The following is a 27,560-nucleotide window of genomic DNA, read 5'->3' on the forward strand; positions in this document are numbered from 1 at the left end:
ATTTCTTTTTGTCTCATTGGAGTCCAAGCTATACGTTCCCTTTTTACATTGTAACACCAGAGGGAATGCTTAGGATTCAGATGCAAATTCTTTGCAACAGAACACATGTGAATATCATGCTACTCTCTCCCATTGGGAAATCACAAAATTTTTTGTTATGCAGCGAGTTGTTACGATTTGGATTGCACTATGTGAAAGGATGGTGGAAACAGATTCAATAATAGCTTTCATGATTGGACTCTCCCTGCATTATAACACCTGAAATTGTTTTTATTCTACAATAAGTATGGAGACGATAACTGTAGTAATATTTTTACTTATGGATTGAATTTAGTTAAAGCCCAAGAGTACAAAACTGGTGTGAGTGCATAGTTAATACCTCTATACCCTTACTATGTACATCTGTACTCACTATTATATTAATTTATTGCACATTGCTTGTATAGTTGTATTAAATTATCAATCTGGGTATAAACATGATTAGTATTGTTGATACTTTTCAATATTAATACAAAATTGCAAAAATAAAAGTACCCCTGAAAGGGATGACACATCACATAGTGTGTAGTTTAAAATAGCGGTGTCATTTGTAAAACTGATTATTTTTGTGGTAAATTTAACATTGCATTATTCGCAGAAATTCCAGCTTACAAAGTATACCTACCACAATTATAATGTGCCTGGAGCACAGGTTTCGAATCACAAATTTAAATTTATACACCTCCCCCTCAAATTTTTTATTGCACAATTTTAAACAGTTCGTCCTGCTCTCTAACCAATATTAATCTTTATAACAAGGCTGCTAGTCATTTGATCCTTTACTATCCCATGTTGTATCTTGGGATCTGTGTGGGGAATTCTAAGGGCCATGTTCTAATGAGGTGTAGAGTATTAACTTCTGTGTTTAAAACAGATAGGATATTAATAGTGTCAGACTCAGGGTGTAATTAATAACCATGAGATTAACCATACCACTGCAGGTAGCATATCTGAGCCAAGCGCGCACTATATCAACATCAGCTCTTATAGCATTAATTTGGGTAAGACAAGCAGATAGTAACAGCATTGGGAAATTAGAAAGATTTTTTTTTCACTCAGTGAGTTGTTATGATCTGGAATGCACGACCTGAAAGGGTGGTGGAAATAGATTTGATAGTAACTTTCAAAAGGGAATTGGATATATACTTGAAAAGGAGAAATTTGCAGGGCTATAGGGAAAGAGCAGGGGAGTGGGACTAATTGGATTTTTTTTATTCGTTCATGGGATGTGGGCATCGCTGGCAAAGCCAGCATTTATTGCCCATCCCTAATTGCCCTTGAAAAGGTGGTGGTGAGCCGCCTTCTTGAACCGCTGCAGTCCGTGTGGTGAAGGTTCTCCCACAGTGCTGTTAGGTAGGAGTTCCAGGATTTTGACCCAGCAACGATGAAGGAACGGCAATATAATTTGGCTCTGAATATATTTAAGAAGGAGTTAGATAGATTTCTAGACACAAAAGGCATCAAGGGGTATGGGGAGAGCGTGGGAATATGGTATTGAGTTAGACGATCAGCCATGAACATATTGAATGGTGGAGCAGGCTTGAAGGGCTGAATGGCCTACTCCTGCTCCTATTTTTTTCTAAGTTTCTATGGTATATTTCCAAGCCGGGATGGTGTGTGATTTGGAGGGGAACATGCAGGTGGTGTTGTTCCCATGTGCCTGCTGCCCTTGTCCTTCTAGGTGGTAGAAGTCACGGGTTTGGGAGGTGCTGTCGAAGAAGCTTTGGCGAGTTGCTGCAGTGCATCCTGTAGATGGATAGCTCTTTCAAAGAGCCGGCATGGACACGATGAGCCGAATGGCCTCCTTCTCTGCTGTATGATTCTACAAGTACAGACGAGGGAAGCTGTTCAGACCCTCTAGGTGGATGAGGATTTCAGCAACAGGTGAGCTGATGCAGGGGCGGAGACGGGCGATGTTATGGAGGTGGAAGTAGGCAATCTTGGTGATGGAGCGGATATGGGGTCGGAAGCTCATCTCAAGGTTGAATAGGACACCAAGGTCAACAGCAGGAGAGCTGTGCATCTACCATCAACTGCAGTCTCCTGTGGTAAAACTGCCTTTACTGGTGTGTCAGAAGTTGCACAACAGATCATGGTGCTATTAAAAATATTTTTAAAAATGCAAATCTTGTTTGCCAAAGATCCCACTGTGTAATCACAGCATTGACTGCAAAAATGCATTGAGTGCAACAAACTTAAGGGCCAATTTATCTCCCTTCTCCTCCCAGGGCTAGGTGGCAGACAAGTGCAGTATGCCCTAAGTGTGCTGTGCCTGACAAGGCCTTTCTGTACCAGATTATGCTGTGCCAGGCCATTTGCATGACCTGGGAGCACTACTGATGGTAGGCCTTACCTCCGACCGGGCCTGTTGCTCGAGACCAGGTTGGGGCAGCAACAGGAATGCAGCTGCAGGTCTGCCTTCTAGCCTTGGAGTATTCTGGTTGCTGCTGAGACTAAGAAATGTTGGTATTCAGTGGGATTTGGGTGTCCTTACACAAATCACAGAAAGTTAAGATGCAGCATGCAATTAGGAAGGCAAATATTATGTTTGCCTTTATTGTCAGAGGTTTGGAGTACAACAATAAGGAGGTCTTGCTGCAATTTTATAGGTCTCTGGTGAGACCGCACCTGGAATACTGTGTACAATTTTGGTCTCCTTACCTAAGGAAAGATAAACTTGCCTTAGAGGGGGTGCAATGAAGGTTCGCTAGATTGATTCCTAGGATGAAAGGGTTGTCCTATGAGGAGAGATTGAGTAGAATGGGCCTATATTCTCTGGAGTTTAGAAGAGTGAGAGGTGATCTCATTGAAACATATAAAATTCTTAAAGGGCTTGCCAGGGTAGAAGCTGAGAGGCTGTTTCCCCTATCTGGGGAGTCTAGAATTAAGGGTCATGGTCTCAAGATAAGGGGTCAGGCATTTAGGACTGAGATGAGGAAAGATTTCTTCACTCAGAGGGTCATGAATCTTTGGAATTCTCTACCCCAGAGGGCTGTGGATGCTCAGTCGTTGAGTATATTCAAGGCTAAGCTCGATAAATTTTTGGACGCTAAGGGAATCAAGGGATATGGGAATGGGGCAGGAAAGTGGAAAGAGGTAGAAGATCAGCCATGATCTTATTGAATGGCGGAGCAGGCTCAAGGAGCCGTGTGGCCTACTCCTGCTCCTATTTCTTATGTTCTTAAGGCCCAAAAAAATCCTGTTGGGGGAAGTGAAAAATTGACTTACCGGCTCTGGTGTTCCTCTTCCACTTGCTCCTGGGCTCCCCTCAAACTCTCTGATATTAGCATGCCGGCCCAGCACCAGTTCTTTTGGAGTGCCTCTGCAATTGGGTGGGCCATTGTTGCATGTGGAGGAAATTGTGATAGGACCATTGGGAACAGTCTTTCCTCCCTCATTTCACTAACCTAATGCAGGTTCAGGCACAGGCCTAGGTCCACCCATTTAGAAAAACCCATTCCCAGTGGCTGTGAAGAGGAAAATCTACCTTATATTGTTTCCACTACACTCTTTCCTCCCAAAAAGTACAGGTAGTGTCTATCATTATTGGAACTACGCAGATAGGTGAGAGCTGCAGCAAATATTTAATGACTTAATAAAAATCCAGCAGATATAGATTGACTCTTCTTTTCCATTTGATTACAGCTTTGAAGTGTGCATAATGTCAGTGGTTAAAAAAAGGAAAAGTACAACTCAGAGCTCTACCTAAGGTCTAGTCGTGGGACGGAGCATAATCCTTTTCACCTCTGGGACCTGGATTTGAATCCAAATCAGCCTGAATGTCTTTTCTTTCTGACAGCTATGAAGGTCACAAATACAATGAGTTGGGCATTCTTAATCTAGCTCCTAGTTGATGTGAGTTCACAGCACAGAACTGCCCTGAATTCTACACTATATTGCAGTGTAACTCTGAATTCTGAGGTTGGTGGCAATGCACAGGGATGAGACAGTCGGGCATTTAATTCATACCATCCCTGATCTAGAACAGCCTAATGCTGATATGTGGGTAACAGAAATGGGGAAAAAATGTCATTTCGCAGAGCTGGTATCTCAACTCAAGGAAACAAACTCACCAAATGTGGGAGGCTTTGACGTCGTGTCTTATCCATACTAACACTGCTGTTCTGCTCAAACTGACTACCATAACTTGAAGAAAGGTGAGCTTTTGATATCTCCCTTGAACTGGATTAAAAATAACTATGAACAGAAAGAAATATATCTTAAGCTATCTCCAATGCTGCAGTGATCTGAAATATCCATTCTGCATGGACAAACTTTTTGCTACTGAAGGAATAAAAATGGAGCCACTTGTAATCACTGCATTTTGAAACCAAAATTGAGGACCTGGTCTATTCATTATTTCTATCTTCTACTGGCCCATGAGCACTGAGCATTCACACCTTATACAGAATAGGGCAAAAATTATTACTTTTCTCCAGTTACATTTTTGTCTGTCCTTACCCAAATGAGAAAGCAAATGAAAAAGAGAATGGCTGTAATTTCTTATTGAAAATCTCAATTTGTGTTGTGTAAAGTCAAGGATTGAAAGTAAATTAGTATATGACTTATGGGGTCTTTTAAATATAAATGCCTTTTCAATTTACAAATATATGGAACTGTATTCTGTTAATTCATTTGCTGCTGGGGCCCATCAAGTAGATTAACATGGGTATAGGGAGAAATGGCCATGTCCTGAATGGTCAAAGATCAATGGCCTGTTTTGGGCAGATTCCCTCACTATTTTTGATTCCTGCTTGGAACACTGTCTTAACTCTGACTAACTGGCTCTCCCCAACTGGGGAGGGGAGAGGTTCAAACAAAATGAATTCTAGAAGATAGTTATTCACCCCTTTTGAGAACATTCTGGCCAATACAAGCTAAATAGCATTAAAGCCTCCACTTGAACAAGATAATCCCCAAGTCCCACCAATATAAAATGTAGGGCTAACTGGGTTTATTTCTGATTGATTCTCTTTGTGAAGAGCTCTATTAAAATGCAAGTTGTTGCTCTTGTTGTTTGGCACCCCTACAACAACAAAAAATCCACTAGAACCACCCATGCTATTTTCCTCTTTCTTCCAATGCTGCTGCTTGGTAGCAACCAGCAGAGTGGCAGATTGATGCACAATGTAGCAGGGTGACAGATCCAATGAAGACAATCTGACTTTTTCCCCTTCTCTCCTCTTGGTAATGAGCACGGCAGCAATAAGTTCAGAGAGAAGCTGACCACTGAATTTGATCAACGTTGTCAAATTAGAAAAAAGGAAAATAGAAAAGAAAGTCCCAGGTTCACAGTGAGAGAAAAGGATACAACAGCTGTTCTAAAAACAAAGAAGTCTTTAAAACTGGCAGCTATGCATCCTTCAGTGCTCTCTGAACCAAACTCAAAATTCACTGGACTCTTGTGTATAATTGGGAGAGGATAGTTTATGTGTTCTCTCAATAGCAACTTTGGAAAAATGGTCGACAGATTCTGGGACCTGATTATTCGGATTTGTTGACAAAATATCTGCTTGTGTTCAAAGCCGTTTTTAGATAGTTGGACTAAAGCTGTGGGTTCTGATTGTGGCCAATGTTAGTTGTTGGGGTTTCTGACTTTCTGCAGATATGATGGCTGACATGAAATTTCAGAAATAACATTTATTCCTTAATAAACATTAACACAATACAACCCTCACAACATGCAAACAGATGGGGGAAACTGTTTTTTCTTATTTATCATCTTCATTTAAATGTGTTCACCAAGAAACCAATACTAATAGCTTCCTTTGGGCATATTACACTGTTTAACATTCGAACACGCAGCAACCTTGTAAGAAATTATTTTGTGTGTTATTTTAATGGAATTATTAACCTGTTGAAAATAAATGGGATAATGACTGTTAAAATAGCAGACAAAGGAATTTTATATGAACATGTTAAGTGTTCATTCACTGATATCATATAGTATAATTTTGCCCCCTCCCCATGTGAATATGGCAAACCCAACAAAATAAATTATTTGGTGGATATGCAAAGCTTTTGACAGGACAGCAAAGCTGCTGGCATTACTTAAACCTTTATGTGGCATCTTGAAAATTATACCAGAAAGCCCTTAGTTTATATGGTTGAGCAACTAAAAAAGTAAAAGTAGAACAACAACTTGTATTTATATAGTGCCTTTAATGTAGTAAAATGTCCCAAGGCACTTCACAGGAGCGATCAGCAGATATTAGGAAGATTTTATAACTCAGTAATTGGTTCAAATGATACAAACCATCTTAAAGCCATCTTATGAACCCTAAGATGAGCTGCTGTTATTTGGCTTTCTGCCCCTTTTGTCGGTGGCAGACCTCAGGGTGGATATTAACAATCAAGACTACTCATGGATTTGAGGTATGATGTTCATACTGAGGGATTAATAGTGCAATCACTGCAAGTTTACTGCATAATAATCTTCATTTAATTAGACAGAAAATATTTGCATTTATATAGTGTCTTTCACATCCTCAGGATATCCCAAAGTGCTTCGCAGCCAATAAATTACTTTTAAATGTAGTCACTTATGTTTTAGTCAATGCAACCACCAATTTGCACACAGCAGCCTACAAAACAACAGTGAGTACACTTTAAAAGTAATTCATTGGCAGTGAAGTGTTTTGAGACATCCTGAGGGCATGAAAGTTACTAAATAAGTGCAAGTTCTTTGTTTCTAATCAAATGTTGGTTATTACACTATAAGCTTGCAGCGATTGATTCAACTCTATGGGTAGGTTTTGAATGTGCACTGTCATTATATGACCATGCTATTTGAATTATATATATTTTTTTAAATAGCTTACATTTGAATCAGTGTAGAAATGTGACCATAGAACTGAAACAGTTAACCTAGTCCTTTTAACAATCATTTCTGTTTAATATTAGTCAGGGCTTCTTTCATGTTTCTATGTTTTAAGAAAAGCTTTAGGCGTCAGATTCTCTGCTGCTTTCTGCCGACAGAGGCAGCATAGTGCTGGGACGTGGCCCTCCTTTGGAAATCCTTGTCCCATAGTACATAATCAACAGGGATATAATTTGTCCCTTCACATCAGGTATCATGTCCACACCAGACACATCAATCTTCCTGCACGTTCTATTGCTGTTAGCTTTTTCATCACCCACTAGCTCCTCAATATCGAACCTTTGCCTGCACAAAGCCATTTTTGTTTTCTTTTCTCCCCCCTCCTCAATCATCTGGCACAATTAAAGTAAAACCTATGAGATTGTCCTGTAATGATCCGTTGTAGCTTTACAGTGTTGCTGTCATTCAAAGTGTAAATTTGTCCTGTTCATCCAGTAGCATTAATGTAGTCCAATTTGAGTTTCACAAATGTGGCTGGATTACTGACTTACTATAATGCTCGCTTCCCTGTTAGCCTTCAGTGATAGATTAGAAGGATCTGCTCAACCAAACATTGTTATGATGTTTGAATTCCTTTAGGTTTCAAACTACAGGACTTTGGGTTTTTCTTTTAAGTTATTTTTATGTGTTGTATTTTTTTTGAGTCCAATCACTGCAAGTCATTGAAGGACTCAAATGAAAGTAGTGAAGGGGACATATGACTGCACCAATAAAAATATTCCAATTTCCAAGGTTTTCTGAATGAACAAAATCCGAGATAAATGTGCTTTGTAATTGTGTTTGCAGGGATATAAATGCAAATCGTGAGCTGATCATATGTGTTCATGCTGGGTTGTCATTGCAGTGTAAGAACATTTTAAGGCATTAAGATGCTGATTTTCTAAATCTCTGCAGCAAGTACAGTGGTTATTTTAGGATTTGCTTGTTTGCCCCGAGCAGACTATTTTCACAACATTGGCTATTTTATTCTCATATTCACATTTCAATAGATTTGCACCTCTTTTTGAGCAGGCCAAAGTGGAACACAAAGGATGTCCCAGCATTCTGATACACTGAAAGGAGCTGGGATTAAACTATGCCGCAGCCCATTTTTAAAGGAGTGTTATCACCTCAGGAACAGCCTGAGTTCCTTATTGCTAGGCCATGTTCATGATGTATTTGTTTTCCTTTTTTTATCCACTTTTTTTTACCCTGAAGGCGGCCGACATCCCTGCTGGGACGTGTTTCCATGATTTTTATCTAATGTTTATCATGGCATTGGCTTCTTTCTTTCTAACGTGGTAAATAATGGGTTAAAAACTAGTTTCACTCAGGAAAAACATGCCCTATTTTGTTTCGACAATTAATGATTTCCATTAGCCAGGTGTTCAATGAAGAGGCCAAGCTATTCAATTCAAGTGCAAATATCTTATGAGATCGGTTTGAATGTATATTTGAATGACAGCTCTTTTGAAGTTTAACAAACTGTTATTTAAATTTGCTTGGTTGTGATTGTTTCTCATAAAGTAATTTTCAATCTATGTGGTTGAGATTGGAGAATCTGCCTGAAGCCAAGAGGAAGAGATAATCAGGCCAGAGAGTTTCCATGACAGTAGGATAAAAAAAGGAACTTCCACCTAAGAAAACTATGTACAATGTTGTTTAGCACAACAGCCATGTTGTTTTCTACTTACTAAAGCAGCCAGCTAGGCTTAAAAACCACTGTAAAGCCTCGCTGCTACTGTTGACGGTAGTTAAAGCCAAATTGAACCGTCTAGTATCGTGTTATTCTGTCACCTTCCAAAGTTAGGGAAGACGACACACCTTTTATAATGCAACCAGTAAGGATGCATTAAAAACCAAATAAATAAATGTGCCCCCTTTTTAAAGGGGCACAACTAATAACAGAACTTAAGCATAAGAATACTGAAAAACAATGCTTTTCTAGACATCCACCAAACACTCCAGTCCTTGCAGTGCCCACCAGCCGCGAAGGAGGAAGATGACATGAGGACATGTGATAAAGCCAATAGGTGAAAATAAAGAGAAACTGATTTCCTGTTCGATCTCTGGGCACACCACAACTTTACCTAGATATCTGGGCAAGTAAATGCAGTCTTTAGGAGATAGGGAGTGAGTCCACACGTACAGAAGTGCTTTGACATGCTGAACCCTGCATAAAATTTAGAGTAAAAAATTGTAAAACCTCCCTTCCCCCAAAACCTGTCATCCAGATACGCACTTCTGGCAGCTGTAATGCATAGTGATCAAATACAGGAGCATTGGCTGATCTTTGCTGTAATCCTTCAGTATTTTTGTGCAATAATGTCTAATTATAGTAAGCATGGGATGGAAATTCTTGACTTAGCTCATTTTAACTTAAAAGTGGATGTAAGTAAAAAGTCATGGAATGTAGGTGGAACACATTAATGAACGATTCATCAGTGCTAATGCTGAACTGAAGATTCCTATCTCTCCAAAGATGGCTTAATCATCATTAATGAAGTAAGAAAAAAAAGCCTATTTTTTGCTTGTTAAGGCTATTAATGAACTCACAGACAATTATGCACCTGAAAAGGATTGTCTGAAAACGTAACCGTTTAATTCTAAGTCAGATGTACTGTTAGCTTAATGAAGGGGAAGATTCTGAAGTATCACTATAGCAGTGACAAAAGTGAACAGTATGGAGGGGTTTGGTTTTTCACAGAGGAGCAGGAGGGAGAGACCTGGGAGTGCAGAGGGTGTCGGAGGCTCATGACTTGTAAGACGCATTGCATTGCCCCAGACAGTGGTTCTATCACAACAGAGTCAGTCACATGGACAAGGTGGAGGAGCAATGTATAAGGACGCTTGGGCTCAGCAGAGAGGTATGCCATATGTCCAAGAAGACTTGCAGAGACAATCTGCGTTGCTAAAGCAGTGTTTTAGATGCTTAAGAGCAGGGGAAGAAGGGGAACTTCCTATATACCTAAGACAAGATCTGTAAGGTTGTAGCTGTCTGCTGCACAGTATAATCATTGATGGAGGCTTCATCATAGACTTGGATGAGCAGTAGCTGCAAGCCACGAAGGACCAGGAGGAAGATGGGATACTGCAGATACGAGAACCAGGCTAATCACTGCAATCAGGGAGACAGGTGCCATAGAAGCTTATTGTTCAGTTCTTTGAGTTCTTGCAATGAATTCTGAAATTGGACACTTGTTACTTTCTATTGGGGCAATTTACAATCACAAAGTATTATTTTCTTTGCCAGTTTAGCTTAGGCAGAGAATTACATGGGACAGAGTAGGTAGAAGCAGACTGTTTCCAGTAGTTGATAGTTAAGAAGGGGGCATAGTTACAAAATTAAATGCAAGAAATTTAGAACAGAGGGTAGGAGAAACTTCTTTATACAAAGTGTTGTGAGGGTTAGTGGTTTAAGCAGAAACTATTTTAACTTCAGGCCATTTTTCAGCGGGTTTCAGTTCAAAACTGATCCACCGAAGCAAATAAACAAGCCTGGGGGCAATTTAGCTCCCAGACCTTCTTATTTTGTTTGTCACAAACTCCCGGAGTTCCTCAATGGGGATGAGGGGAGACTCTGTACGGGGCACGAGGGCATCCACTGCCTCACTGGCGATGGACTCCAACTCGTCCTGATGCAAACCACCGAGTCCCCATTCTTCTCCAGGTCATCACCGCCGATCAGCGAACGGATCGGCCGGACCAGCCGGCCCTTCCTCTGTCATGAACCTACCCCCAGGATCGACAGCAGAGGAGTCCTCCCTGGGATCCTCTGGGGGGGGGGGGGGGTGGTGTCTGGGTCAGAGGACGGTGGTGGACAGGGACCCTCTCCAGCCTCCGAGTGGTGTGTCTCCAGCAATATGAGAAAACCGGGGAGAAAATCATCTCCAGTTCCCCCAACCCGCCCGGCACCAAGCCCAGAGACCGGGAGAAGGGGCTCTGCTCTCCCTCACCGCCACCATCCGACCCAGCGGGTGGGGTGTTTTTATTAAAATCATTGACCAGGCCAAGCAGTTGCTGGGAGACGTCAACTTGTGGCTGGGCGAGCTCAGCCTCCAGACCTTATTATAATCTCACCAGCGGGTTTCCCACCTGACTGACCAGCTGGGAAACCTGCCCACTTCCTGAGCACAATTTCTGGCAGGTCAGCCAGAGGCCCATTTAAAGCTGGAATGCACCTCCTTAAAGTTAGGTGCATTCCTTTCTGCAAGATTTCGCTGTTCGACTGATGGAGCAAGAAACTGAGTAGGCATGAGACGCAGGCAAGCCCCCAGGTTCTCTGAGGCATCCCTGGAGGTCCTACTGAAAGAGATCAGGGCGAAGAAGGAAGTTTTCTTCCCAGCCACTGCTAGGAGGATCCTGAAAAACCATAAGTCATGGAGAGATATTGCTGAGATTGTCAGCTCCAGGAGCATCACCCCCAGGACCTGGAGCCAATGCAGCAAGTGCTTCAATGACCTTGAGCAAGGGTGAGTACATCTCTCCATTTTTCCAACTCTCAACAACACATGGCAACAGCCCTTTTCTTTCCTCCCCATCACTCTCAAAAAATTCCCTTCTCTCCATCATACCTATTACCACCAGAACAAGACCACGGTACACCACTTCTCATACTCATTACAAACACACGCTCGCCTTTTCCCTGGATCTGCATTTGCTTAAAAACTGTTAATCTCCAACATCTTCCAGTTCTTATGAAAGTTCATCGACCTGAAACATTAACTCTATTTCTCGCTCCACAGATGCTGCCTGACCTGCTGAGTGTTTTCCAGCATTTTCTGTTTTTTCTCACCTTTTCCTTCACAGCAGCTTTTGTACCATTCTCCAAGTTTTCTAGTGTTTTATACAATCACCAACTTCTCTCGGCACCTTTATTACGTTTGCAACTTTTGTCTATACTTTCTTCTCATCTCAGCTTCTTAATCTGCATTGTCAGAAAGTCATTGACTGAGGTTGGCTGAAACAATCTTCTTTAATGCAGAATCAAGGAAGTGGCGATGGGGTAATGAGGACTGTTACTGCTGAGGGGCTTTTGCTGACTTGCCAGATAAGGGAATTGAGGAGGTCACAGAAAGCATTGCTCTACCAACTGCTCTCTGGCACCTCTGGCTGCAATGCATTCTGCTGTTCCTTCTGCTTCTCCCTCACCTTCATTCAATTCTTCCATATCTGGCAATGCCTCTATTTCCGGTGCCTTCTCGAACTCCAATCCTCTTTGCATTGCCAGATTATGCAGAATGCTTCATCAGACCCCTATTTTAATTTATTCATGAGGCACCCGCCTCTTTCCGGTGTGTTTGTGTGTGACCTGAGTCAGCTGCACAGTAAAAATGGCGGTTTCCGGTGGGAATGGGAGGTAAATCGATGCTTTTTCAATTTTAACCGCTCACCTGCACCGTTCCCGCAAAGCAGGTTGGGATAGATTGCCAAAGGAATATGAAAATATGGGTAAATGTGATTAGAACTGTGTTCACTTGGAGGGAAAACGCCGACATGGGTGTGGTTAGGCCGAATGGCCTGTTTCCATGTTGTAATTTTTATGTATTTACAATATGTTCCGTTTTCTTTTGGACAACTAAAGCCATTTTTTCCGAACAATGAAAGAATAACAGAGTACAAGATATTAAAAGTCAAAAAATTTTTTTTAGCGCTGCAGTGCTTTTGCTGTACTTGTTCAGTGTGTCTTGCTGGTGTGTTTACCCCATATGTCATGAACTACTTCACATCGGTCGCCTACGTGCCCTACTGTCAAGCATTCTGGTAGCTGAGGGTTCAGAGGCAGCAACAACCTCAAAAGCCTCTGTAACCCCAATTTGGCCCATGGCTGTATTTTCTTCCATCATGGCATGTATAATATAATGTGCACAGCCCTGCTATTTTCACATCTGATGTTTTAATTGCTACATCTTATCATTTCTCAGTGTCCGTACAGTTTTTCTTGCAGCTATGTTTTACTTCCATCATGTACATACCAGTTTTAGACCATGCTGGTGATTTGTGTGCAGTCAGCAGGATCCCTATGCCAGAGCCAATTGCACTAGCATGGCATGAAAGCAGCCAAAGCTGGTGTCAGACATGGCTCAGTTGGTAGTACTCTCGCCTCTGAGTTAGAAGGTTGTGAGTTCAAATCCCACTCCAGAGACTTGAGCACAAAATCTATGCTGACACTCCAGTGCAGTACTGAGGGAGTGCTGCATTGTCAGAGGTGCCGTCTTTTGAATGAGATGATAAACTAAGGCCTCATCTGCCCTCCACAGGTGGATGTAAAAGATCCTGGTATCCTTGCCAATATTTATCCCTCAACCAACATCACAAACAGATTATCTGATCATGATTACATTGCTGTTTGTGGGACCTTGCTGTATGTAAATTGACTGCCACATTTCCTATATTACAACAGTGTACTGTACTTCATTGACTGTAAAGCACTTTAGGATGTCATGAGGACGTTCTATAAATGCAAGTTCTTTCTTTTCTATAGTAATTTTGCCAGATTCTCTTCAGGCCAGCCTTGGCAAATCCAACCAGTTTACCGTGGTATTGCTGCAGGCTGTGCCAGACGCCTGTGTTGGAGAGCCATTTGCACTAGCATGGCATGAAACCAGACAAAGCCATTTGTATCCTGCACCGTTACTTTACAGTGGAATTCATGTCCCTTTTTTACTTTTCGGTCGTGCAACTTATATTTTTTTTGTCAAGACCCTTCTAGTCATCAACAGGGAGTTCAGCATAGTTATGATACACACCTAAAGAAAAATATTTGGCATTGAGCCATTCTCCCCTGCAATTGGGCACTCTAGAATCAGGAATAGACCACTCCACCCCTCGAGCTTCCTCCGCCATTCAATTAGATCTTGGCTGATCGGTATCTCAACTCCATTTACCTGCCTTGACTCCATATCCCTTAATGGACATACCTTACAAAAATAAAGCTACAGCTACATTAAAAAAATGTTCTGACATTTATTTCAGTTAAGTAGCTAGTTCGCTGCTTAAGAAATCTTGAATTATTTTTAATGTAGGTGCCTCAGCTGATTGTTTTTAGTTGCTGTTAAACAAATCACCTTTTCAGAATTTGCACTTCCCAAAATCGTGCATTCCTGTGATTTTGTTAAGTCATTTATTGAGTTCAAATTAACTTCAACCCTTCCCGTCCATTAGTTAATGAAATAAGATTAATAATAAAATCTCACAGTGAAAAGTGAAATAATGAAACTTGACAATTTATAAATCTCAAATCTTTTTAATGTCTGGTGAAAATCTTTGCAGCAATGTTATATTTTTCTCTTCAAGCTACTCACCATTCCCGACTAAGCAGGTAGGTGAAATGCTTTGAGCCACAGACGATGGCACTATGTAAATGACCACCAGGAGGCACATGAGAGCAGCCTGAGGTGGCTTTACTTTCAATTTGTACTGCTTCTTACAGGAAGCCCCTAGTCTTCATTCAGCATCTCCCCGCTTTAATGTGGTGGAGATTGGTAACTGGCCAAATGGGGAATTTCAAGGACAAATACTCATACTGCCGTTCCATGGCATAGTGCATCCAGGGCTCTAGAATGTCAATGTTTAGCCTTTGTGCCATGAGCTCAAGGTGGCTTGCTGAATGCTTTGCTTCAGGAGAGACCTTCCTTCAATGATGGCGCAGAGATAGCCCATTTGATCACCAATCATGCCTACTGTCATTATCACGTATCAGACAGTGCACCTGACTGGCTAAGCACAAAACTTTTAAGATAGTGGTTTGGTCAGAAGTGGTTCCTAGTGGGTGCGTAGTGCGGTAAGTAGTAAGCTACACAACTAGGAAAGCCCCATTTTCAAACCTTGGCCTATAATTAGTTAGCTAATCTCAGCCAGAGTGGTAGTGGGGTTGCTGTAACAGAACTCCCATATTTTTGAACTAAGGTAGGGGGAAAATTCGCAAGACCCTACTCCTAAACACTACCTACTGACCTCGGTCACAAGTGAGAGTGTGCAGCAACAGTGGCGGGCAAGATGAGGCTTTGTTGTGCTTCCCCCCCCCCCCTCCCCACAGTCAAATAAACCACCATCATTCACTGCCCAGGTCCATATTATGATGAGGTAACGCCTGTGTGACGGCCCCCACGGCCTGTGGAACCGTACCCTGGTTGTTGATTTTAGGAAGGGAAGGATAAGCTAGGAAAATAGTAACTTGCTCAAAATAGCAAATTTGTACTGTGGTAAAGTTTGGTTACAAGTTATTCCTGGTGGGTACGCAGTGCGGTAGTAATCTACACAACTAGGAAAGCCCCCAATTCAAACCTTGGTCTGTGCTTGCTCGGGAAGAAAAGAAGTCAACTTATGCAATCTGTCCAATTTTTGCACCGTTTTCTAAATTAGGGTTATTGCTTTTCTGTCAAAAGAACATTAAAATGTCACATTTGTGACCTTTTATGACTCTTCCATCTTTTTAAATGTAAATAAAAAGGGTGACTGGAATAAATTAGCACCTGTGTGTAAACAGCACACGATAATTTAGCAGTGCTTCCTAATCAACAAAAGGCCATTTTAGACAGATTGCCTTGTTTTATTGGTCCTGCTGGGGGAACACGACCCCTGTACTCCTTGTAATTTTAGATGGGGTGCTGTCCGCACTGGGCCTGCTGAGGAATGCAAGGACTCAGTCATTGTATCAGTGGAAATGCTGGGGACCAGCTCGCTAAGTTTATGTTCCTTAAATCAGCTTCCTTAGTCCAATAGCAAATTACAGGCTTCACTACTGTGCTGCCTGCTCCTTGGATGAGGGGGCCTTTATACTGTTACCTCTGGAGTCCCCCAAGGATCTATGCTTGACCTTCTCCTATTTCTCATGTAATTACTGCCCCTTGGCGACATCATCTGAAAACACATCAGTTCCACGTGTGCGCTGACGACACCCTGCTCTTCCTCCCTACCACCTCTGTCAACCCCTCTACTGCCTCTGATTTGTCTTGTTACTTATCCAACATCCGGTATTGGATGAGCAGAAATTTCTTCCAATTAAATATTGGGAAGATTGAAGCCATTGTCTTTGGTCTCCACCACAAACTCCGTTCCCTAGCCATCCTTCTCCCTGGCCACTGTCTGAGGCTGAACCAGATTGTTCACAACCTTGGTGTGATATTTGACCCTGAGCTAAGCTTCCAATCCCATATCCTCTCCATCACCAAGACCACCTACATCCACCTCCATAATATCGCCTGTCTCTGCCTCTGCCTCAGCTCATCTACTGCCGAAAACCTCACCCATGCCTTTGTTACCTTTAGACTGAACTATTCCAATGCTCTCCTGGCCGGCCTCCCACCTTTCACCCTCCGTAAACTTGAGCTCATACAAAACTCTGCTGCTCATATCCTAACTCACATCGAGTCCCGTTTACCCATCACCCCTGTGCTCGCTGACTACATTGGCTCTCGGTCTGGCAACACCTCCGATTTTAAAATTCTCATCCTTGTTTCCAAATCCCTCCATGGCCTCATCCCTCCCTATCTCTGTAACCTTCTCCAGTCCTACAACTCTCTAAGATGTCTGCGCTCCTCCAATTCTGGCCTCTTGCACATCCTTGATTTTCATCACTCCACCATTGGCGGCCGTGCCTTCTGCTGCCTGGGCCCTAAGCTCTGGAATTCCCTCCCTAAACCTCTCTGCCTCTCTCTCCTTTCAAGAGGCTTCTTAAAACCTACCTTTTTGACCAAGCTTTTGTTCACCTGTCCTAATATCTCCTGATGTGGTTCGGTGCCAAATTTTATTTGCTAAAGCTCCTGTGAAGCGCCTGGGGACGTTTACTACATTAAAGGTGTGATATAAATGCAAGTTGTTGTTGTAATGGAGCCGACACAGGGAGACCAGCAAATAAAAATATCTCTAGTGATTTCAGCACCCTTATTAAAGGGAGCACAGTCAGAAGCATTTCTGCAGGGTCTTGCATCAAACTCTTTTTTTATATATATAGATGCTACGTTCAGAAATATGTGAGTGTCTTTTTTATAATTGTGAGTTCCTATCATCTATCACTCTGACATTTGAATTTAATGGAATTCCGAAAAAATGACTGCCCCAAAAATCCATGGACCGCAATCCCCACAGTTCTGCTGGGATTGTGCCTGCTGGTACCCCCGCGCATTGACCCTGCTGGAGTTTGCTCAGTCATCGGGAGAGCTGCTCCTTTGCCTGGGGCTAGCGGGCACATCTCTGGTGCCTGCCAGCTTCGTATGACCGGAAAATCCAGCACCTGACCACCATTCGAGGAGTGGCAAGTAAGGTCCTGTTCCCCCTCCCCCTGAGACCCCATGGAGCTCCCTCTTGACTTCCTAAAAAAAAAAATGACCTGTTCTTTGGGAGTCTGCATCCCTCACCTGGACCTCCTGGTGGGACCCACTACTGCCCTTCTGGAGGCCAGTTCTCCTCGTCTTTCTGATCTGGGGAACTCCTGGTGTAGAGAATCCCCACCTCTGACTCTGTCCCCTTGGTTAAAGTCCAGCCCCGTGTCACTATCACGTGACGGGATGGGCCAGATACACTTGTAGAGAAAAGCTAAAGGTACAATTTCCCCGAATAATGTTCGAATCTTTCACCTTGGAATAAATTCCCATCTCTATATAGCCACGAATGTTGAATTTATTTCTACCCATTCCTGATGTCCAATGTTAGCATTAAGCACTCCCAGGTGCCCCTTTTTTTATTAAGAGAGAGAAAGAAAGGTAGTAATTGACTTGAAATGTTAAATTAATAAGTATTTTCCAATCTGCAAACTTCTCTCACCAAACAACAATTAAACTCTGATTGACCTGAAGCTGTGTTTACTAATTAGATTTTGGGATCTTAAAGGGTTACAAAACATCGTAGCAGCATAATAATGCAATGTACATTACAAAGTATAACATTCCTTAAAAACGACAATATCATTGGACTCGCCATAAGCAATGCCATGAGAGATCCACTAGTATTTAATAAGCAAAGCAGTCTTTTGGGATTCAATTTACATTTTAAAAATTTCTGGATAGCCCACTCAAAAAATGATGAATGGCTATTTGGATCATTGGGGTTTGAATTGGCTGGATTGGGCACAAATTCTTCAATGTCGCTGGGTCAAAATCCTGGAACTCCCTACCTAACAGTACTATGGAAGTACCTTCACCACACGGACTGCTGCAGTTCAAGAAGGCGGCTCACCACCAACTCCTCAAGGGCAACTATAAATGCCGGCCTTGCTAGTGACGCCCATATCCCAAGAAAGCATAGAAAAATGGCAACCAGCCATTTCCTCCATGGAAGGCAAACTTCCTCCATGCAAATGAATCTCCATTCAACTTATTCTGCCATCTGACTACTACCATTCTAGCAGGCAGTAGGTATGCTGCTATCATCTGTACTTAGAATTACAGGTGTGTTTGTTAGTTACCTGGTAGCGGTATTTTGTCCCAACTAGTTCAGTGAGCGTGAGGAAGATAGGGGCCTGGTCCTCCAGGTCTAGTGCTGTGGCATCTGTACATTTTCACTAATGGTATTAATATGCTCATTGGTGTAGAAGGACATCTCTTTCCAATCCTTGACCATGCAGAGGATTTTCCCCTTGGGAGGGTGGGGAAAAGAGATGCAGGAAATTCATCTGTCATCCATGATTGCCCAGGTGCACATGTGTGAGATTGAGATTTTCAGGTTTATAGGCTTTTAAATGACAGCCAAAAAAAAAACAAATGTTTACCCCTTAGTTTTTTTTAATAAGATTGTGACCCAGAGCAGGAAGCATTGGGTGATGGGATGATTTTTTTTCTTTATCATTCTCAACTAAAACAGAAAGAGTGCATTACTGAAAAATAGCATTCTTTCCTGGATTCCACTCCGATTTATACCAATTCCATATACCCTTTTTAAAGAGAAAAGGTTTGTTGCATTGGACAAAGAAAACAGGCAATTACAAAACAATTCTTCCAGCAGTGGTATGCAGACAACAAATGGTACAAGGTCATGTAGTTCCATTGTGTGACCCTTGACCTGTGCAGGATATGAGCCTGTATGCAGCAGGCTATAAATTTGCCACTTATTTGGCATTTATAAGTCAGCGTGTGTATAGAATAATTCAGTATAATTACTTGCATTCTTGTTGAGAATTATGGTGAGGGTTAGTTGCTGTTGACACTAAAACCATTGACTTTTTGTGATGAAATAAGATTATTTGTGTAGAATACTTTTCTGTCACTGACATCGCCTGTGACATTGTTTTATGGAGATGGAGTTATCAGAGCACAAAGCCATTATCCAGCCCCAGGTATCCGTTTACATTTGAACCGCCTGTGGTATTACCTAGTCACGGCCTATACCTTCAGGCTTATGTCATTTTCCATCCTGGCTGATCAAAGGAAAACACTTATTTCTACAATGATAGCTATCCCAAGGCCATTATCAGCAGCTGAATTGAGAGTTTTACTGGCATGATTTGGCCTACTCTTGTGGGGGCTTGAGCACAGTCAGGGATGATTTACAGTGGTTGGAAGCTGTTGTCACACTTTGTGAGTGCGACCTGGTTTTGACCCCATTGTATATTGTGCCAGATTTTCCACGTAATATAAAGGAGAGGATAGGGGGAAAAAAAAGCTATTAGATATGGTGTGTAGATATGATCACTTTAAACATGCAAAATAAAATGGTAAATGATTGAAAACAACCTTCCCTATTCATTTTGTGTCAGTCTAATTGTCACTTTTAAAATTAGCTTGATATTGACCTTTTTATGAACTGTATGTTCCCATTGTCTGATTGAATTTGTGGGCATTTGCCATCAATCTATATTTTCACTGGGTCTGTTTATCTGTTACAAGTGAGTAGCATACCAGTCACTAGTTAATGAAGTGTACTTCAGTTAAATGCAGCTTCACAACACACACGGCACCTTGGTCATCTAATCTGAATGGCTTGGCCCCCTTGACGGGCACCTTGCAGTAGTGACGGTAGATTTGATAAGTCAGCCTAATGGAGTTTAGGAAACGCGCTAAAGACATGTCAAAAGAAATAGGTTTCAAATAGTGGAACACTGACTTTATTAAAATATTAGCAGAGCTCACACTCCCAGAGCATGTCTTTGGATATTCAAGGAGCTATCTGATGCTTAACTTAAGGACTGGTTTAGGGTGATGAGAGATTTTTGAATATTCCTGATCGAATTAGGTTAAATGTTTTAAATGGAGAATAATGGACATTTTGAAAGGGCTAGATTGCAGGGCAGTAATCTAATATCAGGGTTTCAATGACATCATAAACCACAAGAGCAAACCTTGAGTGGCTTCTAATAGCCGTTTGAATCCTAAAATAAGATTAGATTATAGTTGCGAAATTATTCCCTAGTATCTGTTATGATTTCAAATGCAGCAGGTTAATCTTGTATAGGGGGGGCAGAGGGGATTCAATTGGTCATTGCATTGCCAACACCAGTCTGTGCCAGACAAAGTGTCATTGTGCCCTGTGTGCTTGTCACACGATGACAATCGCACAAGCTCATTGTCTTATTATTACAGATTTGAGTAATAATTTGTCATTGAAGATCCAACAAACATGATCATAAAAAGGTTTCTTAACGAGCTCGTAGATCGTTCATAGCATTGCTCACGATGAGTTGCAGGATAAGCTACTTTAATAACAATAGGTATGTTATCAGGAAAGTGTTACAGGAAGTAATCGTAACGCTCTCGCCTTCCAAATCCGTGCCCATCTTTCCCGCAGTTCCATGTTTGAACCTCTCCAATCAGATTTCCACCCCTTCTACAGCACTGAAACGGCCCTAATCAATGTCACAAATGACATCCTATGAGACTGTAACCATGGTGCACTATCCCTCCTCATCCTTCTCGACCTATCTGTAGCCTTTGACACAGTTGACTACACTATCCTCCTCCAATGCCTCCCCTCCATTGTCCAGCTGAGTGGGACTGCCTGGTTCCACTCTTGCTTATCCAGTTTTAGCCAGATAATCGCATGCAATGGCTACTTTTCCCACCCCCATACTGTTACCTCTGGAGTCCTCCAAGGATCTATCCTTAGCCCCCCTCCTATTTCTCATCTACATGCTGCCCCTTGGCGGCATCATCCAAAAACACAACATTAGATTCCACATGTCCACCGACAAAACCCAGCTCGACTTCACGGCCACCTCTCTCGACCTCTGTGTTGTCAGATTGATTGTCCAACCTTCGCTTGTCTCAGGATGAACCACAATTTCCTCCATTTAAACAGTGGTAAGACAGAAGCTATTGTCTTCACCACCACCACCCCCCAACCCCAGCCACCGATTTGGAACCCCTCCGTGACTACTGTCTCAGGCTGAACCAGACTGTTTACAACCTCACCGTCCGATTTGACTCTGAGCTGAACTTCCGACCCCTTATCCTCTCCATCTTTCACCTCTGTAATATCACCCATCTCCGCTCCTGCCTCAGCCCATCTTCTGCTGAAACCCTCATCGATGCTTTAGTTACTCCAGACTCAACTATTCCAATGCTCACCTGACTGGCCTCCCATCTTCTACCCTACATAAACATAAGCTCATGCTGCCTGTATCCTAACTCGCACCAAATCCTGTTCACACATTATCTATTTGCTCGCTGACCAACATTGGCTCCCAGTCCACATGTAATGCAACCGACATATAGGATGACCTATCCCATCCCTTTTTCCAGCTGAAATCCTGAAAAATAATCTATGGCCCAGCTATAAGTTGCCCCAAAACCCAGTGTGGCTCCCTGAAGAGTGAGAAGTTTGATTTTAATGAAAGCTGACTAGTCTATGCACTGTCATCAATGTTCACCAGCAAAGACCAGAAGCCTAAGTGAGGAGAATGGGTGTTTGAGAGAATGGAGTCAGTGGGGGTGAGGGGGGGCAGTGGAGGAGAAGGAAACTAGGAGCTGGAGAAAGGGAAGTGAGAGACCGAGAGCCGAGAAGGGAGTGTGAGATTGGGAGAGGCAAGCAATACTGGAGAGTCCAGAATAGTCATCAGAGTGAGATCGAGCTAGAAACAAGTTTATGAGCTATTTTCCCTGACAATGACTGATTTATAAGGTGACTCCTTCCCCCTCACTTTCAACCTCCAAACAATGATCTAAATTTCTAGTCTACTGCAGGTATAGATAGCATGTAGTCTTATATCCAAGTATGTATATCATGTAACATTAATAGCATTTAAGTTTTCAACCCCTGTCTGCAAATGATTGGATACAGTTTTGATTGATCAATACAAAGCAACGTGATGGAAGAAATCAGCCTGACATATAATCTTTCCATTGTAATTATAAAGCTGCCCAATGGATTTTGTCACTGATTCCATAACCCAACCCCATGCAATAGCACCTTACATGAAATGAAGTATAAAATGGGAACTGAAAACCAGCCTCACGTTATCTAAGACATGATTCAATACAAGCAACTTTTGTGAAATTGTTGTAGCAAGCTCTGATAAATGTCCCTTCAAATTATCAAGAGCCATTGGAAGCTGCTAAAGTGTCTAGCAAGGCTGTTTGCCAGGTTTCTGCTTGGATGGGGTGTATAGTGATCATGATCAATGTTCATCGCTTAGTGGTATTTAAAAGTGCATTTTTTTAAGTCCCTAGTCCATAAGAACATAAGATGAGAAAGAATAATTAATCCATTTACTTTACCTTATTGTTGAAGCCCATTTCCCTTTGGTATCAGGATTTTTTTTCCAATTGTATAATTTAATCTTCAGTTGCTGTTCTAGTTATGCACACAAGTTAATAGTCACTCACTTAAATTTAAATTTTTAACTGGGGTTCCCTCAACTTCTAATTATGAGGTAACCAAACTGACAGCAGTGAGGTGGGGGTGAGATAGGTCCAAGCCTGAATCTAAGGCCACAATTCTGAGGGGTGAGTAAACTGTTAGTAAAATCCAAGAGTCAAAGATGATCTTACAAAAACCTAATGATGGTTAGAGCTTTCTGCCTATTCACAGAATGATTCATTGACTCCCTCACTTGCTATTGTCTCAGAAAAAAACATTGTAACCAAGGAGAAACCCCCTTCTGACCAATATTATAAAGTGAATACTGAGTAATTGTTTTATAATATATACTGGCCATTGAATTTCTCAGTAATTAACTGCAAATTATTTCTCAATAAATTTGCCTTAATGTCAGAATTGTTAATTCTGGCAGTTATAGTTGGCACCGATGGCTGCTGTTGGCACAAAAACAGACACAAAACAATAAAATGAGCAATAAATATTGTGTAAAAAAATAACCAGTTTCGTGTAATTTTAAGACAGCAATCAAATCTCAAGCATTTGACAATGGATATAAACTGCATGAGCTATTAAAGATGTCATTGCTAAAAGTTACCTCCAAAAGATTGGTTTCCTCTTTCATTCCAGATACTTCTTTTTCCCCTCAACAACTCAACAACACTCTATAAAGCCCAAGTTTATACAAGGCTTAAATAATGCTTCCATATTGGGTAGGTTCTTCTAACGTCTCGCTCGCATTCCTAGACAGGAAGAAAACATTTATCATCTTTTGGGTTATCCTTCTCTCACCATCAACCTCCAAACTCTCTCCGTCACAACTTTTCTCGTCTCTCTCTATCGGATTGACATAATAGTCATTGCTGTTCTTAACTTTCCTCATTTGCTCTTCCTAAACTGCAAAAATGCTTTCCAACATGCTCATCCTTCATCTGACATCCTCACTGTAATAAAGCTAAGATTCGTCTAATCATCTTCTACTGTATCTCACTCTTTCCCAGGACCACGCAACTATAGAATTCCTCACCTCCCTTACTGTTTCCTCCCTCATACAATCATTAAGCTTTTAAAACCCAAGCATGGTGTTACCTAATCACCACTTCCCAATTTACTTCCTTTTAATTCCAACTTTGCTGGTGTTCTCCATTAGGAGCGTTGGCCCTTCACTTAGGCTACTCACTTTTAAGGAAGCCCCTCAATTAGTTCCATAAGCACTCCCGAGTAAACATATTTTGTATAACCCATTGGAAGTATGCACCTGTGTTGAAGCGTGCAAGAATCATTTGCATGTATCGGTTCCCTTGTGGAATTAAGGAGTGTCCATTTAAAGCTGCAGTTCCCTTCCACCTCCTCCCCATCTGCAGTGTACAGGTAGGAACAGAAGCCAGGATTTTTTTTTTAAAATATGTTTTCTAGCACTAACTGTGAAGGGGACACTGAAGTTTTCGCAATAGAAATAATTCCAGGAATGTGCTGTTGGATGTACTAGCACCACTGACCTCTGCTTGTTACTTAAGGTTCTGCCTAATTGTCGAAGTACAGAAAGTGCACACACACTGCACATTACTCCACTGCCAAAAATTAAATACTCAACGCAGCCAGTACTTGGAAGATTATATTCTAACAGCTTCTTGCCTACCTGTACTTTTGGACGGGGGAGGAGGCGGAGATCAAAAATTTAGCCACGAGTCACTGCAACAATAAATGGAACTTTTTTTTCCGGATTAGAGCCGTGCATTCTTGTGATGTCACAAAGGCAAAGAGCCAAAGAAGAATCTTAACCCCATGCCGGATATGTGTAAGTAATCTGGTTAATCGGGTAAATTATTAACCAAGTCTCTCTTATGCTTTGCTTTCAATGGAAAGCACATCCTGTAAGCCAGTTTTGTCACTTGGTTTGAGCAAAATGCCAGCCGTGGGCCGGCAAATGCTCATATGGGGGAAAAGCTGAAAAAAAGTGGCTGCCTATAGAGTAGGCATTACTAACTTGCAATGAGCAATGGCAAATCATGCTGGATTTTCCACACATTTTATTTGTCTTTACTTCCTGGGTGTAAAGTATTGCATGAGTGATACACTGAGAGGGAAATCAAGCAGGAGGATCACAAGCCGATAAGGGAGCCTAAACTCCCAGTGGATGGACCTTCCTCTTATCCACTGACTGAATGCTGGAAATCTAAGGTGGAAAAAGCTCCAAATATGGAGCAGGTCCATCAGCATTTGAAAGGGAAAGATAGGAAAGTTTTGAATTGAACTGTTCATTAGAACTCGTAATGAAGTTCTGCTTTCGGGTAACACCTGAAACATTAACCTAGCTTTCTTATCCAGATGCGGATTGGCGTGCTTTGCCATTTTAGCTTTCTTTGTTTTACCATGTGGAATAAAAGCCTGCTGCTTTGTGTAGGTGCAATAAGGAATTAAAGCCACATACATGAAACTTTTCAAAACCAAGGGTATGATTTTGACCCCGAGCTGGGAAGGGGGTGATGGGGGGTCAAATTGCGGACAGAAAACCCGGAAGTACGGGCTTCCCGGATGTACTTACAATTTTGACGTAAGGACGTCTTTTTTTTTTGTCGGTTTGCCGTCCAATTGACAGGCTGATCTCAGTCGGACGGGAGACTAGCCAGGGAGAGGATGTGTTCAGGTAACTCTTCAGGTAAGTCTTTGATTCTATAGATTGGGGGGGCATAGGTCGGCACAGGGCATTGATGGGCATGGATGGGTATGGGGCACTGATGGGCATGAGGGAACCAGTGGACATGGGGGCACGGGAAGGGAGTCAGTCATGGGGGGAGGGATCGGGGGTCAGTCACAGGGGGGGGATGTCGGGATTGGGGATCATCACAGGGGTCCGCGACCATTATGGGGGAGGTTGGGGTCATCGTTGGGGTCCGCGACCGTTGCAGGGGGGATCGGGGATCGGGGGGTCCGCGATCGTTGGTGGGGGGGGGGGGTCAGGGATCGGGGGGTGTCCGCGATCATTGGGGGGGTGTCGTGGACCGGGTTGGGGGGGGGGGATCGGGGTGGGTCCGCGATCATTGGGGTGTTGCTGCAGGTAGGCTTGTTGGGCCTGGGGGAAGCACTCCTGCTCCTTCCGGCCCACAAGCTGTGCCAGAAAGGCGCTTACCTGTAGTTTTAGGCCTTCTCACCTCCTTTCACGTGGCGTGAAGGAGAAGGCCCGGGAATCCCGGCCCCCAGGGGTTGAAATTGCAATTTCTGCAAAAATGGAGGCCCGCAGCCTCCTTGAAAGGTTTTAGTCACCAACCCGTCTCCTGGAAGCGGGTTGGCCGCCCGCTCCTCATTCCGCCCCGTTGAAAACAGGGAATGGGCAGATTGGGGGCGGGTCTGAAATCACGCCCCATGTCTTGCCATCCCTCACCCAACCCCCAACCTTAAAAGATGCTGCCAGCCGATTTATTCATGTAATTACCATCAGTTAGAATGAGAGAGCCTCTAAAGTTGGATTGTCAGCTTTGATTTCGACTTGTCACTCAATTCACCATCTGACTCCAAGGACATTAATGATCTGTCTCAGAGTGTCACCCTTGTGGAACGGGCACACGGAGAGGTGGGCATGAGTTAGACTCCTCTCTCCATGGCCAAATCTGTGGTAAATTAACATAGCTTTGTTTTTATTTTGGATGGACACTGCTCCTGAAGGATTTTACAGGATTGAAATATTAATTGTACACATTTTTAATGCCAAATGTTGTTCAATCTCCATTTTTAAAAGCAAATCAATACTTCTTAGTATTGAGTTGTGGAGTAAAATCCTCTTGGCTCCATGGCTTGCTGCTTCAAATCGTTTTAGCTTTGGACCAGGAAGTATAAATGCAATCCTTCACCACAACTGAAGAGATTTTCAAAATAGTCTCCTCTGCAGAAGTGAGTTTCCTACTCACAGTCTAATGAGGAGCATTAAAGTATAACTAAAAATATGAAATGGTTGTTTAGTAAACATGCATGTTGTATGAACAAAACTTAGTGGAAAAACTGGAAGTCAGAATGTATCCCAGATGCTAGGATCACCTTGGCAACTCAAGTCATTGCTTTGTCACTCTTGAGTTATCAGTGCCTCCTCACGAGTGGATTAAGTTCTCTATTCCATGGTACTCCTTTGCGAGTCCTTTCTTTGCACAGCTGACATATGTGTGTATAATGCACTACTAGCACTAAAGTAGTGTAAATGCATTTAGTTTCCACCTTTTTAAAAAAATTAATTATCGGCCTACAATAACTACATCGGGTCTGATTGTGGAGACTAAAATTACAGTTGCAAAAGGGGCCTTAATGACAAAGATCACAATGAATTTACATGAATTAATTAAAATCCATATTCACATGACACAAAAAAATACGTCACTCTTTAAACCCTTTTATTTCTGTTTGTGGAGGAATATGGCTTCATCTGATGCCACTCAGGATCTGCTCCGGAGAGTGGAATGAAGTGCTGAACAAGAGCCGTGTTGACCACTTTGAATCAACAGCCTTTATTTTGATTCTGTCTCTTTGCGTTAGTCAGACAAAGTAAAGATAAGGTCCAGATGTCCACTTGTCCATGAGACTAATTAGCCCAATTAATTAAGAGGTCAGCTCATGTTTCCAGATGTCACTTTGGTTGCTGTGAAAGGTCCTGTGGATGTAATGGCAAATGCTCAGTGGGTATTATGCTTGGCGTAATTTTTTTTTTATGGAACAAAATAAACGTTGCCTTCAAAAGCTTTTATTGAAAGTGAGCCGGCAGGTAATTAAGGGAGCTGTTACTCACATTCACATAAGTTTAAAGAGTCACAGTCAGAAGAGAGAGTGAGTAGAGAAACTGGGCCAAATAATAAAACACAATCCTTCAAATTAATAAACTAATTAGTCTCCCGTAGTGCCTGTGCTTATCCTAATTTTCTGGCAGTGCTCT

General features: G+C 42.2%; 2 long non-coding RNA genes across 4 annotated transcripts in view; one reads left to right on the forward strand and one right to left on the reverse strand.

Annotated features, from left to right (window-relative positions):
* LOC137344939 (uncharacterized) overlaps positions 1 to 24,386 on the reverse strand; it is a 58,610-nt gene extending 34,224 nt beyond the window's left edge. For all 3 annotated transcript variants that reach the window (XR_010968504.1, XR_010968505.1, XR_010968503.1), the window contains exons 1-2: positions 24,285 to 24,386; positions 23,244 to 23,388 (exon numbers count right to left, since the gene is read on the reverse strand). This is a non-coding gene — a long non-coding RNA (uncharacterized lncRNA). The remainder of the gene's footprint in view (positions 1 to 23,243; positions 23,389 to 24,284) is intronic.
* Positions 23,987 to 27,560, forward strand: part of LOC137344940 (uncharacterized) — a 36,386-nt gene continuing 32,812 nt past the window's right edge. The window contains exons 1-2 of the long non-coding RNA XR_010968506.1: positions 23,987 to 24,443; positions 25,245 to 25,304. This is a non-coding gene — a long non-coding RNA (uncharacterized lncRNA). The remainder of the gene's footprint in view (positions 24,444 to 25,244; positions 25,305 to 27,560) is intronic.

Source organism: Heptranchias perlo, chromosome 28 (genome assembly GCF_035084215.1).
Source record: "Heptranchias perlo isolate sHepPer1 chromosome 28, sHepPer1.hap1, whole genome shotgun sequence".
In the NCBI taxonomy this organism is placed as follows: domain Eukaryota; kingdom Metazoa; phylum Chordata; class Chondrichthyes; order Hexanchiformes; family Hexanchidae; genus Heptranchias; species Heptranchias perlo.